The sequence below is a fragment of the Podarcis melisellensis genome, assembly GCF_964234715.1.
Source record: "Podarcis melisellensis genome assembly, chromosome: 3".
NCBI lineage: Eukaryota > Metazoa > Chordata > Lepidosauria > Squamata > Lacertidae > Podarcis > Podarcis melisellensis.
Window position 1 is genome coordinate 92,629,183 of NC_138530.1, and position 14,521 is coordinate 92,643,703.

The 14,521-nt window shown below is 42.1% G+C and overlaps 1 long non-coding RNA gene across 1 annotated transcript in view; it reads right to left on the minus strand.

Moving 5' to 3' along the window:
- Window positions 1-2,072: 2,072 nt before the first annotated feature.
- The window catches only part of LOC309367388, a 151,373-nt gene continuing 138,924 nt past the window's right edge, over window positions 2,073-14,521 (minus strand). Inside the window, exon 3 of the long non-coding RNA XR_014167119.1 lies at window positions 2,073-3,345. This is a non-coding gene — a long non-coding RNA (uncharacterized lncRNA). The remainder of the gene's footprint in view (window positions 3,346-14,521) is intronic.

Consider the following 14,521-nt stretch of genomic DNA (forward strand, 5'->3'; position numbering starts at 1 on the left):
AGAAGTCAGTAGGGTAGATTCTCGGTTGCTTTTGCTGCAAAACTGCAGATTTAACATAGCCCTTGTGCCAATTTGCCCCAGCTGAGAAATCTGGCCCAGCATCTGGAAAGATGCCTTTTTAATAAAGACAAAAGGTCAGTGTGAGTTTTGATGTATTGTCTTGAATATTAGCACCTTGCAAGATAAAAGGGAGGACTCACTGTGTGTTATTGAGAGCCATTAACCTGTCATTCTCCATCCAGGGAGGCAGGAAAGTAGCTCTCCAGTCTATGCTGGTCAGCATATCAGAGATGCAAATATGAAAGATTGAAGACAGGTGATATGTTTATCCTGTATATGAAATATTTTCTTTTCTCCCCTGCTCTCTCTCTCTCTCTTTTTAAATAGAGTGCCTTGACACATAATTTATTATGGACTCACTGATGCTCATGCTCAGAAACCCACAGCGTCCACATAATGAGAGCATAATCAAAATTGCAGGCTGGACTTTTTCTCTCTTTAATTCAGATTTTCCATTACTGTGGAAAATCGATCAAGTAAAGATGTTACACATATGCAGTCACTGCCGGTGTGGAAGGGTCTTGGTGCTTTTTTTTGGGGGGGGGAGCCTATATTACAACACCCCTGTGCTTCCCTTTGACCTTTGCATGAGCAGATTTGTGCCAAGGTGTGTAATCAAAACGAAAACCCTTGGGGCAGGGGTGCGTAAATTAAAATAATAATTCCTCGCTCCCAGCAGTCTTCGACTGATGTTCAGCTTCAGTTTGAAGCACCTCAAGATCTGATTGGGTTGCTGAGAGAGGTAAAGGGAATCAAATCAGTCCTAATGAATAGGCTGGACTGGAACCCATGTCCCAGTCTAAGTATTGGCCACACTCTATCCACTACAACAGAAGGGCTCTCAACTTAGGGCTGCCATACATCCAAGATTCCCTGGACATATCCAGGATTTCTCTGTCGTAAATAGCGTCCAGGAGGAATTTTTGAAAATCGGTTGTAATGTCCGGGGGAACCTGGTTGTATGGCAACCAATGTTGGAAGCGTTGATTTTGTGGGTGTGGGTGTATTTCCTTAAAAATCACTCAAAATTTTGTCAAAAAAAAAAAGTTCAGAAACTTTTGTGTCAGGATCTTCACTTTTTGAAATATGGCAACCCTACACTACATATCAGCCTGATGATATCTATAGACAGAGGTGTAGCTAGCTGCTCAGGTGCCCGGTGCGCTGCACGCATCCTGCAACCGGGGGTGGGGCAGCGCTGAGCCTGCAGGCACCCAAGTGCCCATATCACTCCCAGGAGAAGAAGAAGAGTTTGGATTTGATATCTTGCTTTATCACTACCCAAAGGAGTCTCAAAGCGGCTAACATTCTCCTATCCCTTCCTCCCCCACCATAAACACTCTGTGAGGTGAGTGGGGCTGAGAGACTTCAAAGAAGTGTGGCTGGCCCAAGGTCACCCAGCAGCTGCATGTGGAGGAGCGGAGATGCAAACCTGGTTCCCCAGATTATGTGTCTACCACTCTTAACCACTACACCACACTGGCTCTCACATTGCAGGCCCTACGGTAAGTGCCGGCCCCTGAGTTGTGGTGCCCAATACCAGCCACATTTGGTTGCATTTGTTGACTGAACTAAAGTTTCGTGAGCCCATTTTTTTCTTTTTCTGTTTTAAACACACATTTTTATCATTTTGTAACACATACCCCAGTGATGATACTCAGGGTAGGTCACACACCCCGCACCCCCTCCTCCGCAACTGTGTATAGGTTAAACTAAGGCTGCACAAATACATCTGCATTTTTCAATTAAACCTAAGACAGGATTACTAAAAAGGTGAGGGCAGGGAAGGTAAAGGACCCCTGAACGGCTAAGTCGAACTGCTAGGTTGGCAGGAGCTGGGACAGAGCAACAGGAGCTCACCCCGTCGCGGGGATTCAAACCACCAACCTTCCGATCAACAAGCCCAAGAGGCTCACAGCCCCACCTGCGTTCTAGATGAATCATGTTTATTTATTTCAATGGGTCTACTCAGAGTAAAACTTTGCTAATGACTACCCTATAATATGATAATGCATCTATTAGCTGGATATTTCCCTTGTTCATGAAAAAGCAACATGCTCTGTTAAGTAGTTGATCTAAAATCACAAAAAAGGGTATCTGAAAACATGCTCATAATATGCAATCTTGAGGAGGAAACCAGACCCAGTTTCAAAAAAGGGGGAGGTGAAGTAAGCTCTTATGCTGATGAGGATATCATAACCAATATAATCTCCCTGTCACTCCTGGGGATTCTGAATCTAGATATGCAGCCTATAAATATACCTCACCTACTGCTCAATTAAGGTTTTTTTAAATATATATATAAGGCAGGCTAAAATGAGCTGTGATACCTGATATGGTAATTATAGTAACACCATCCAATCAGCATTCCTTGTTTTTAAAATTGCTAAGCTCCTCATATCTAAATAAAGCACCAAGTTGTTTGTGGGCAAAAATTCTAATAAGGCATCAAAGGTTGTGTTCAACACAGTTGTTGTAATTTACATGATAATCAAAGAATATGTTTTCAAAAAGGTAAACACTATTAACTTACTAAACTTAGGCCTTGTTGTCATGGATCCTTGAGTCCATGATGAACATGGAGGAAAGGCATTGCTGTGCTGCATAGAGATGTAGCCTTGTGGACCCATCGCCATATGCATGACACATATTTCGGCAACTGTAGTCATCTCAAATATGGAGTGGTTTCTGGGTGAAATGTTTTATGAGAGAGAAAACCTGCATTTGGTCATCAGCGCAATTTTGTATACAATTTTGCCTGGCATGCACATTTTTGCAAGCGGTTATCCCTAATATAATATGTTTTGTGTTATTGTCACTAATATCTGCATTTGTATGCACTATTTCTTCTACTGTATACATTTCTGTATGCATCATTTGGTTGTTGAAACATTTAAGGTGCCACAAGACTCTGGGATGGATTTGCTGCAAACAGGCTAACATGGCTTCCGCTCCGGAAATTCTGGTTAGTATGGGTGCAGTTCTGATTCTAAATCCTTGTTAACCCTCCATCACTATTCAAAATTATGATTTAGAATGTCCATTTTGGTCATTTCCCTCTCTATACCTGGAACAGGGAGACGAGTCTTTCTATTTTTAGCTTTACCATAGCTGATTTCTGTAGCTGGGAAAGATGGAACGACTCCAGCTGTAAGACTCTGATGGGAGGGATATACACACACACACATTTAGAAAGGCATCTTTCCTTTGATTTGGCAATGCTTACCTGGAGGCCTTCAGTTTTCACCATCCCTGCTGCTTGATACTGGCACTTCATCAAACACCCTGCAAAATGCAGAGACAATGTTGTGTTTCCTCTGTATACTGCAGCTGGTTTTGCAACCAATAATTATGATAATTATTATTTGCATTCCATTCCAAGACAATAAGATAATGGCCTAATTTCTGGGAAACATGTTTCTGTCTGGAGTGATTTTCCATTTTTAGAATACAAATTGCTTCTGTTGCATGTATGTTCCTAATAGGGCAAAAATAGTACACTATCTGAGAGAACCTTTTTTATTATTAGTTTGTTAGGAGAACATGAGGCTATTTCTCTGTGTTCTCATGTCACACAAGCTCAGAGCACACAAGGGGGAACATCCTTTGTGGTGCCACCTTTTACTAAAGTTCAACTGGAAACAATGCAAAATAGAGCCTTTTTGGTGGTGGCACCCGAGCTTTGAAATTCTACCCCTCTGAGATATGACCCGTACTGATGCTGCTGAACTACCAGCGCCTATTAAAGACCAGTGCTTTTTTGCCCAGGAGTTTAATGTCAGACTGGAGGATCATGGGCATTTTTGCGGGGGGGGGGGCAGGCCTTTTGTCGGAGGAGCGGGAAGAACTCAGTTTGCTATGTATTTTTATTGATTTTTATTGACTGGGGGCAGCTGCCCCTCCCTGCCCCCCTTGGCTGCACCCATGTGGAGGGTTGTGTTTTTTTCCTCAGTTGTAATCTGTTTCATTTTGTTGTCGGTGTGCTATGATGTGCCAGGGCTGGCGTGTCCCGCTTCGCCGCTTGAGGCGAAACAGAAAGTGCCACACTGCCCAGCCGGTGGCAGAGAATCAGACGAGCCAGTTTCCAGTGAGATCTCACCAGATCTCGCAAGAGCTCACACACTCTGTGAGATCTTGCAGAACTTGGGTGAGATCTCACAAGATTTTAGCAATACCTCACTGGAAATCCATATCAATGCTAGTGCTGCTTCTCTGTCAGCGACGGAGGCAGGCAGATGAGGTGGCCATGGATGAGCTGGGCCTGTGATGTGCGTTTTAGCTACATTTTACTTGTAATGCATGCTGGAACTTTCAGTGAACACTGGGTTAAAAATGTTTTTTTATAAATAAACAATGTTGATGATAGTCAATATAGTTGTGGTGCAAGTGTGCTACTGAGACAATATGACTTGGTGGGGGAGGGACAGTATCATGCACGTGGCTTTGAGAAAACCCTTCCTTACCTTATCCTTAACACATTTTTATTCTGAATAAAGCATTTAAAAAACAACAACTCTCTTTGTGAAAGTGGAACTCTACGTTGCTTTGCTGGTGTTTTAAATTCATCCCGCAATTAAGAAGAGCATAAGAAAGTAAACAAAGAAGTTCTTTAAAAGATACTTCCCTTTGTCGTGTGCAGTCCTGCATAGCAAAGTTCATTGCATTGGCAAGATCCACACTTCAGCTGGTTGCAAGTGACGTATGGGGGTAGTCAGAGCTATTTTACTAGAAAAAGAAGTGTTTGAACTCATCATGAACGCCTGACTTGTTCTCTTATAATGGCAATGGCACCCACTTGAGAGGTGCCAGAACTGAGTTCCAGTGAGTTCCGGCTGAAAAAAAAGCCCTGGGGGATAATGGTTTTTGCTTTAAAAGAGACTTTGTGGCGGGAAGGGGGAAAACCTCAAAGAAAGAACAAGAGATAAAAATAATAATCAGCCTCTACTTTTGTCATTCATGCACATCTATAATTAGCAGGTTCAAGTGGGATGCAAAACCCATTCTGAGGAACAACTCAGGTCTTAACAGAAGATCTTTTTTATATATATAATAAAAAAAACCCTCACACTGTAACTGCATCATTTAGGTTCCGGCTACTGAATCTGCTATTCTTCCACTCCCTCTGCAATTATGCAGCAGGTTCTTACAGACCATTCATCAATTGTAATTGGCTCAGATACTGCACTAGCTCTTACCAGAAGACTAACCCATTATTTTGCAGCCTCCAATTCCTGTATATCACCCCTCTTTTGTCCTCCTTTGAAGAGAGAAGTGCTGGGCAGGAAATAGCTCTCTAAGTCAGACTCTTCTCTGTCTGCTGATTTTTAAAAAACTTTTTTTAAAAAAAGAAGATGACAATGCAGAACTTAAAGCTTAAGAAATACAGCATTCAGTCCTATTGGTGAATTATTTACACCACACTTCGACTGTTACCTCAAATCAATATCACAATGTGATGCAATGCCATTAAAGTTATTTTGGTGCCATTTGGCTTTTATCAGACGGGAAAGTTCAGCTCCTTCAAAATCAAGACCAGTGATTTCTTTGAGGGCTTCCAGCAGTCAAGAAAGAAGCAGCCCAGTTGCCTTCCCTTGCTTGGGATACACACAAGAGACCTGAGAGAGATGAAAAGGCTCTGATTGGGGATTTGGAGGAAAATCTTCCGTGCATCACGCTGAAGGAACAATTGCTTTCTGTTCCCCCCAATGCTCTGCCACTAAACAACCCTGAAGCTCCTCCAAAGCTTCTCTTGCCTTTACACCAGTCTTACAACTCTGACAACTTTGAACTGCAAAAATGTTCATAGTTTGTGCATGCATGTGGCACATGATGAGACAAGACAACAATGTACAAAGTTTACTTTCTGGGTAGGGAAATGCCACAGGTATAATGCGTTAGGGCTTAAGCAGACGGGTGCATGGTTGCTGCTGCTGAGCCACTTATCACCCATATGTCTTCCCAGCAATGACAGATAAAAGAAATATCTGGCCCTGATGTGCCATCTGAAAGTGCTGTCTTTAATTTGCCCCAGAGAGCAGGAAGGTGTTAAACAGATAAGGCCAGAAGCTACTCCCAGTGAAGTCACTTTGGGGAAATTATTTAAACTCCATTGGCAGAAAACCAATAAACGCATTTTAATCTGTGAGAGCTGTAAGCATAAACCTACACAGGATATCAAAGGAAAATCAAAAGTATATTGTAAATAAGTGAATCTTAGGGATGGGAAAATATAAGAGGCGCTATATCTTGGCATAAGCCCTTAATGTATGTGCTTTAATTCTTCCTAAGTGCTTTATACCAAATCACTGTTTACTGAGTTGGGTTGTGGGTTTAATGAGAGACCTATGGAAAGAAAAAGCCCAAGAAGTCCAGTATAAAATCATGAATATATTAAACTGACTCAGATCCGTGTTTATTAGATTTACTGATTTCCACAACTAGGTGGAAATCAGTGTTCGCCACACAAAAGCCTAATAATAAATAGCCTTGTGTCTGTTTCTTTTCACAATTCTCATTTAAACCGTCTCTTGGGCATACTCAACTAGTTTCTGATATTGCCAACTGACTTTGCTTGTGGTTATGTTCATTCTTTTCATTTTCCTTTCGTAAAGGTTACTTGGCTTTCTTCCAGTTGCTATGGCTTTCCTGCAAGCTTTCTAAATATTCTGCTCATGGATACAATATTATCTGTATCTTGATAAAGGTTAGAGAGTAAGCATGGGGAAGAAATAATAAGCTACTATAAAGGCACAAGTGTGTGTTGCAGAAAGTGCTTCAGAGCTGATACGAATCTGGAATTCTCCTCCAGCAATGTCATCACGTCTTTCACATGCTAAGCTTTAAAATTTAATTTGCTATACAGGAAAGGTGGGGTGGATTAAAACATAAATACAAATGACATTTCCTAAAAGAATGCGTACGATTTCGCAACTGTGAAGAACTAATTAAATCTAACAAGCAAGCAGCAGCAAGAACATGATTGCAATCCTGCTTGCCCCATGCATATGGTGCAAGGTGCATGGGGCAAACAGGAACTGTAAGCTAGCCAAGTAACCTAAGGAATATTATGGGAACGGCTAGGCCTGTACAAAAGGAGCCGGCTTCATTTCAACCAGGCTGTTGGCATGTCAAATAAAAAAGCCCCCGCTTTGACAATCATAAACAGTTTCATTTTCACCCCTTAGGGATGATTCATCCCAATCCAGATGCTCATCAGTTCCTGTTAGCTTACCCCCAGGAGTCAGTTTAAAAGCTGCTCTCTCTTAATACTGCAACCTGGGGCCACTGAATGAAGTTGGATGGACAAAAGTACCGTATTTTTTGCACCATAACACTCACTTTTTTCCTCCTAGAAAGTAAGGGGAAATGTCTGTGCGTGTTATGGAGGGAATGCCTACGGGTGGCGGGGGGGGGGGATCTGCTGAAGTCGTGAGCAGAGGATCCATGGTTCCCCTTCCTTCCCTCCTCCGTGGCTCGCTTTGAAAGCGGGAGAAGAGCCGCTGAGTGGGGAGGAGAGAGGGACAGAGAGCCTGCTTTTTTAAAGGAGCCAAGTGGGAGAGGAGAGGAGCCTTCTCCTCTTATACCCCTCTCCTGCATTATTAGCAGCATCCTTCTCCACACACCCCACGCGTGCTCCTTGTCCCTTGAGTGCTTTTCCTTCCCTCCCCACTTAAAACGTGGTTACAAAGCACGGATCCACATAGATTCTCAGGATTTTTGCAGTGGGTCACCCCAAATTCACCATCAGATCACATAGCATGCCCATGGCTACATCTTGCACCAAAAAAACCGCGCACCCACTGTTGCCTGGGGCCGCAGTGGTGCAAAAACATGGTTACAAAGCATGGATCCACATGGATCCTCAGGATTTTTGCATTGGGCTACTCCAAACTCACTGTCAGATCACATGTCTGTGGCCACAGCATGAACCACAAAAATCATACATCCACTGTTTCGTTTAGAATATTTGTTTCTTGTTTTCCTCCTCAAAAAACTACATACGTGTTATGGTCGGGTGCGTGTTATAGAGCGACAAATACAGTACTTATTCACACAGTGGGTGGACTCTACTACAATCAAACCTCGGTTCCCAAACGTTTGGGAATGTTTCGGCTCCCGAATGCCAAAAACCCAGAAGTAACTGTTCCAGTTTTCAAACGTTTTTCGGAAGCCAAACGTCCAACACGGTTTCCGCTTGAGTGCAGGAAGCTCCTGCAACCAATCAGAAGCTGTGCTTCGGTTGTCGAACATTTTGGAAGCTGAACAGGCTTCTGGAATGGATTATGTTCGACAACCAAGTTTGACTGTACCACAAGATGTGGTGATGGCCCCCAACTTGGATGGCTTCAAAAGGAGGTTAGACCAATTCATGGAGGCCACTGGTCATGCTGGTGTGGTGATCACACAGGGTCCCCGGACGTTTCACCGTCTATTGATCCCTGTGCCACCACTTTATTTCTCGCTGCCACTACCCACCTACCTGGTACAATACTGAGTCCAGTTAGGGTTAAATTGGAACATAAACTTCTGTTTATTTATTGCAGTTTAACAAGTGGGTGGTTTCATAAACAGTATCGGTCAATTACATTCATGGGGTGCCTATCCAGACCTATAACTTCCGCTACCTGCTCTCATTCACTAAACCTCCTCTCAGATATTTACTTGTCTTCCTAGCCCCTAACTGGTCCTGACTCAGCTTATTTAGCTACACTAACTCAACCTACCCACAAACTCTATCCCAATTCACGCCCACTCCAACCAACCACTCAACTCCCAATGAACTCCTCCCTTTGCCACTGCCAGAGCTGGTTTTATAGTCCCTCTGACTCCACCCCCTGGGTCCTGATTGGGTAACCTGTTTAACTATTTCACCTCCAGCACTCTCATATGTTAACGTCACAGCTGGCTGCGTCTGCTTTCAGTATTGCAGGTGAATGCCGGGTGCTGGGAAACACAAGTGAGGGGAGTACTGCTGTACTTACATCTTGATGCAATGCTTTTCTTGGAGGTATATTGGAGGAATATGGACTAGACAGCCCTTAAAAGACCTACACTGGCTCCCAGTACGTTTCTGAGCACAATTCAAAGTGTTGGTGCTGACCTTTAAAGTCCTAAACAGCCTCAGTCCAGTATACCTGAAGGAGCGTCTCCACCCCCATCATTCTGCCCGGACACTGAGGTTCAGTGCCGAGGGCCTTCTGGAGGTTCCCTCCCTGCAAGAAGCCAAATTACAGGGAACCAGGCAGAGGGCCTTCTTAGTAGTGGCGCCTGCCCTGTGGAACGCCCTCCCACCAGATGTCAAAGAGAACAACAACTACCAGACTTTTAGAAGACATCTGAAGGCAGCCCTGTTTAGGGAAGCTTTTAATGTTTAATAGGTTATTGTATTTTAATATTCTCTTGGAAGACACCCAGAGTGGCTGGGGAAACCCAGCCAGATGGGTGGGGTTATAATATATTATTATTATTATTATTATTATTATTATTATTATTATTATTATTATCTCTCCTTGAGGTGGTACACATAGTGGGTTAGTCTGAGAGACTGTGACAGGCCAAGTGTCAACTAGGTACATTCAAAGTTAACTAGGGATGAGAACCTGGATCTTACCCCAAGTTGTCACCTGATATTCTAGCCAGTATATCCCACTGGCTCTAATATCAATAATAACAATAGAAGAGTCAGACTAAAAGTTCAGGATATGCCTTCCCACAGTAGCCAGAGGGATCCCAGACATGCACAGGAACAGCATGAGACAACAGTCCTTTCCCTTTTCATTCCCAGGAATCTGTAATCAAGGGCACATTGGACGAAGGAGCTACATGAGGAAGAGATTAGAACGGGGCAGGAAGTGAATCAAAGAATTACAAAAAGAGGGAGAGAACAATTCAATTGTGAAAGACAGCTTAAGTGCCTCCGTCACACTGGGGGGAAACCAGCCCATGATACATTCCTGCACACAGCATTTATTCCTTGCAATATATCTGAAAGGGACTTTCTTCCAGATCAGTTCATTATGGGTATCTAATTAACATCAAATGATCAACATAGGCTAATGACACACAAGATTTTGGAAGACATTTTTGTGACTAATCAACTGTTTAGTCAAAGCATTTAAAAATACCAAGGAAGAGAGAGACTTTTCTTTTTCTTGCCTATAAACAAAATTCTTGGGTGCCTAAAGCAACTCTCTCATGAGTATGGAATGTACATTAATCATATGCTGCACAGAAATAAAAACACAAGCATCTTTTACATCAGAGATGCCATGGGACATCCAGATGACTTACTTAATAGGTATCTTTAACATTCAGTGCCACAGATGGGGGATGGGGGAAATGGAAAAGAATTCAGCCTTTAGCTTTCATTGCTGAGCCAACATTGCTTTAGTGTAAAAGTGTTATTCTTTCACTCTCTCTCCCTGCACCATTCCCAATCTACTTAGTGCTAATGAGAAAAGTTAGGTCTAACTTTTAAGGAAGGAATAGCAGAGAAAGATATTCTGCATGGAAGGAGAGAATATGTTTTTTTTTCCTTTCTTGCCATGTTGCCAGGTTTTCATTTGAATCTTCTTCTTCTCCTCCTTCTCACAAATTAAGCTATAGGTTTTGACAGATATGGAAAACATCTGCCTTCTGGCAATCCATTTGTAAGTATGAATTATTCTAAATTAATCCCAAGAGTTTCTCTGAAGCCTGCTTTTATTTTTAATTTTTTTAAATTAAGATATAGAAAAGCACACTTTTACTGACTCAGTCCCTCTAGTACTACTGTCTTTTCTGACAGCCAGCTACTCTCCAAGATCCCAGGAGATGATTTTCCCAGGTGTGCTAACCAAGGAGCCTCTTTTAAAACGGGAGATGCCAAGTACTGTACTAAGGACCAAAATACCTTTAAGCAGACTCCCAGTTTTTCACCCTGGGGTCAGTTTCCTAGCCCAATAATGCACAGGGAAATATGTACATCTTTCTTCAGTGGAAGAGACACCAAGTTCTTCCATTGGAGGCAATCAGAAATGGGATGCCTTATTTCCATACAGGAGAAAGAGTAATTGACTGCATTCAGCCAAGAGCAACAAGATGATATATCAACTTGGGAGCTCATGTATGTAGAAAGTGCTGCATTCACCCCACTGAACAGTACACTTTGAGCTATCCTCCTTTATTTCATCTGACATGCCAATCGTTTTTTTTATGAGAATTAAAAGTGATTTGTGAGATGCTTCACTTCCCATTGTAAACACATTTCTTTCTTTTACCCCATGGATCCACCTGGTCAGACAGATGCAGGTTTTTGAAACAATACATAAACCTGCAAAATCTGTTAGACCAGTAGCAAAAAGCTAGATGAAAGCTTTGTTTTTCAATTTGCCGCAAACAGCAGATTCCTTCTTGCTCCACCGATCACCTCAGGATGTGTCCCCTCACTGTTGTACTCAGTCCACAGCCCAGCCCAGCAAAGCCATTTCCTTAATTTCTGGGTGTTGTGTTTACCCTAAGAGTGCACATTTTCTATATTCAAGTGTTAGTGTTTTAAGATTTGGATGCTCGCAAACACCCGGATAATCCCACCATTGCTGAATTTAAGAGGGTCTTACATTAAATCATACTTGTCCTAAGCCTTTCTGGAAGACATTCAAAAATTTTGAATTTAGTGTGATAACCATGAATTATAATGATTGCAAATGGTTCTTTGGAAATACCCATTAAAAGACATTTCAGAGGATTAGTTTGACTTCCAAGATCTATATTGTGCTCATTTTTTATCAGGTTTTGACATAAGCTGCAGGAGAGATAGACAGGAAATAATGAAGAGTCATGACATTCAATCCCACAGTTCTTCAAAATCCCTTCTATTGATCTGATTTGCTCAGTCCATTATCCCCCTGCTGGATGCAGCCAAAGGACTGACCCTCATTCTTTTGAGAGGTAGTGTTTGAAAATCCTGCTAAATGCTATGAAACAGAAAGGTAGATTTAATCATTAAGGTCATCAGGGACCCATAGATGGACCAATTAGAATCCTGCCATCTGGTCTGTACTGCTTCTAAGATTTTGTGAAATATTAAAGTAGCTTGGTAGCAAGGGCAATGCTGCAGGATAAACATCTTTTCATAATCCAGGAGGCCATGGGAACATTAAGGACATTTTATTGAATGCAGTTATTGCAGTAAGGCAGAAGACGAATTTGTTCTGTAACGGATAATGGATGATATTATAATGCTTTATTTATTCCCTGTTGTTCGGTGTGGTGGTGAAAATCTCAGGACAGAACAAATTGAGTTGCTGTTTGGCTGAATAAGGAGGATAAAAGGAGTGCTAATGTGCTCTGTGGGTCATGCATTTTATGGAAATTGTGGACCTTAATTAAATACAATTAACTGCAAACATTAATTAAATGCAGAACCCCCTTTATCTGACCCTTAGTCTTCGAGATTGTACTCAAATATGTTTTGAGGAAATGGAGAGATATCAATCTGCCATATATCAAGGAGACAGAAACGAGGACACGTAGGTGAGCTCTTCCCCTCCTGTACTATTTCGAAATGAAATCAATTAATGCAAATGCAAAAATAAAGTATACCGGCTGCAGGTTGTGGAAGCATTACTATCTGAGTTGCCCAGAGGGTAACAAACCCCAGAACAGAGAACTGTAATTCTAAACATGCATAATACAAGTCTCACTGGATTAAATGAGAGTAAACATCCTTAAGATCAGGCATCAGGATAACCAGTTTAGAGATTCCTTATTTTCCACATGCCACAGTGCAGCCCTCCCCAACTTGGTGCCCTCCAGATGTTGTTGGACTACAACTCTGATCGGCTCCAGGCAGCACGGTCAATGGTTGGGGATGATAGGCGCTGTGGTCCAAAAACGTTGTGGCAAGGACCAGGCTGGGGGTGCTGCCATAGCAGGTAGTTAGATAGCAGGAACAGCAACAACAGGTGATTAAAGTGCCACTCTTTGACAAAAACAGGACAATAAGGATACAGAAGTACAAATGCAGCACCCTATATCTCATGGCAAAGAAGCAGGTTGGCTTGGTTGGGAGATCTTAAACATGAGAGGTACTACTAGAAGACTGCAGTGTGCAAAGATTAGAGCTGTCAAGCAGCAAAATAACTTCTAGTTGATTCACCATCTATGCTGTAAGTTAAATCAGTTTGCATGTTGGTGTCATTTTTATGAGCCAGACTTGAGCTTCAGAGGAGTCTAGGCATGATTTGAAATAGGTTCAGGGTTGGGTTGAGTCTCAGAATTAGCTTTCTGAACCCCGCTAAACTCAGCCCCCACCATTGCATACATTCAAATAAACAAGAAAATAAGGAAAGGCCACCCTCAATTTTCTTTTTCATTCCTTATGACAGCTGCACATCAAATCAACAAGAGAGAGAGAGATGAGGGTGCTATTTTTGTTTTTAAGTGTGCCTTCGACTCAGAGCCTCGTTGATTAAAATTTGTCCTCACGATTAGATAGCGGTCCTCACAGATGAACGAATGACAGGTTGCAGCCCTCAAGAAAATGACAAAAGGAGCATGGAACACAAACTTGAGCCCAACAATATAATGGAGGAAGAAAAAGAGGACATGGAAAGGAGGGATTTATGGCATATACCGGTAGACTATAAACAGTTTCCTGCAGTTCTCCAGGCTGTGTCAAGATCCAGTGTTTCACAGCATTTTCAGAGAAAGGGAAGGGGGAGGTGGAGTCCCTCATCTGTTTCTGACAGGGTAACTAAGATACCGCTTTGGGTAAATGTTGACTTTTCAAATGGCAACAGCCATGATTGCGATGAGAAATCACAAGCAATAATTCTTGAGACAATTCGTTCTGCTCTTTGTTTATATGTGAGAGAATCTACATTAATAAACTGCTGGAAAACCTCCCCGTTTTGAAAGCATTAGCTTAAATGTTATCACTCCCTGATATTACACCTGCTTTTTGAAATGAATGCTAATTTACAAGTTCAGTTGCTAATGTGTTGATGTGTTGTTTTCTAAGCAGAGTAATGGTATAAAGAGCAATTTTTGGTTGTTACTGCAATAATTTGACAGAATTATCCTAAGACTTTTTGTGTCAGAATTAAGCACTAATGCAACATCACATCAGTAAGTCCGGAAGAAACATTCATGGAATTGCCCTGCATGGGCGCATAAACTCTGTGCTGTTACTGAACTGTATATAAAAAGTACTCCACTGTTTCCTGCTGTTTGGTTTTATGAGCCTTCAAGTGTTTAAAGTTCTAAGGCTCTAAGGCTGAGGTGCTGAGGTGGCTAACTTTTTGAGGATTGAGGGCAGCATTGATCCATGGTCAACTGTTGGGGGTGTGGCACATGTCAATGTGGGCGTGGCCAAAGTGTAAAAATGGGTGTGGTAAGAACTGCATTACCCAAGGCTGCGTTCCAAAAGGCTTTCCTATTAGAAAGCCCATTAGAATAATTTTTTCCATTAGAATATTTT